At 15.0% G+C, this 574-nt stretch overlaps 1 long non-coding RNA gene across 1 annotated transcript in view; it reads right to left on the bottom strand.

Annotated features, from left to right (window-relative positions):
- Positions 1-555: 555 nt before the first annotated feature.
- LOC137645598 (uncharacterized) overlaps positions 556-574 on the bottom strand; it is a 1,070-nt gene continuing 1,051 nt past the window's right edge. The window contains exon 3 of the long non-coding RNA XR_011045312.1: positions 556-574. This exon is cut by the window's right edge and continues 92 nt beyond it. This is a non-coding gene — a long non-coding RNA (uncharacterized lncRNA).

Genomic DNA, 574 nt, shown 5'->3' with positions numbered 1-574 from the left:
TATTTTATTTTTATTAATAATGAGGTCATTTAATCTCTATTTCTCCCATTTACTTTTTAATATGGACTGTTATGACAGAAGACAAAATAAGGTTTGTGGTGTTGTTATATCAATATCACATTTATTATTATTATTATCATTATTACTATTATTATTATTATTATTATTATTATTGAAATGGTAACAAAACTAACCACATCACTTCTACATATATATATATATATATATATATATAAAAAGATATATATATATATAAAAAGATATATATATATATATATATATAAAAAGATATATATATATATATATATATATAAAAGATATATATATATATATATATATATATATATTTATATATAAAAAGATATATATATATATATATATATATATGTATATATATATATATATATATCTTTAAAAACTTTACTACGTAATTGGAAAATTAATACAAAGCATAATTATCTTATTTAATGAAACCTTCATAAAATTATGAACTTTGAAAACTTTAATTAAACGAAGAAATTGAATATATAATAAAAATGGTTTCATGTATTGCTGCTCAAATTAAAACCAATGC

Source organism: Palaemon carinicauda, chromosome 1, assembly GCF_036898095.1.
Source record: "Palaemon carinicauda isolate YSFRI2023 chromosome 1, ASM3689809v2, whole genome shotgun sequence".
Classification (NCBI taxonomy): Eukaryota; Metazoa; Arthropoda; class Malacostraca; order Decapoda; family Palaemonidae; genus Palaemon; species Palaemon carinicauda.
Note: the sequence above shows the minus strand (reverse complement) of the source record. Positions and strands in the feature narration are given on the sequence as shown.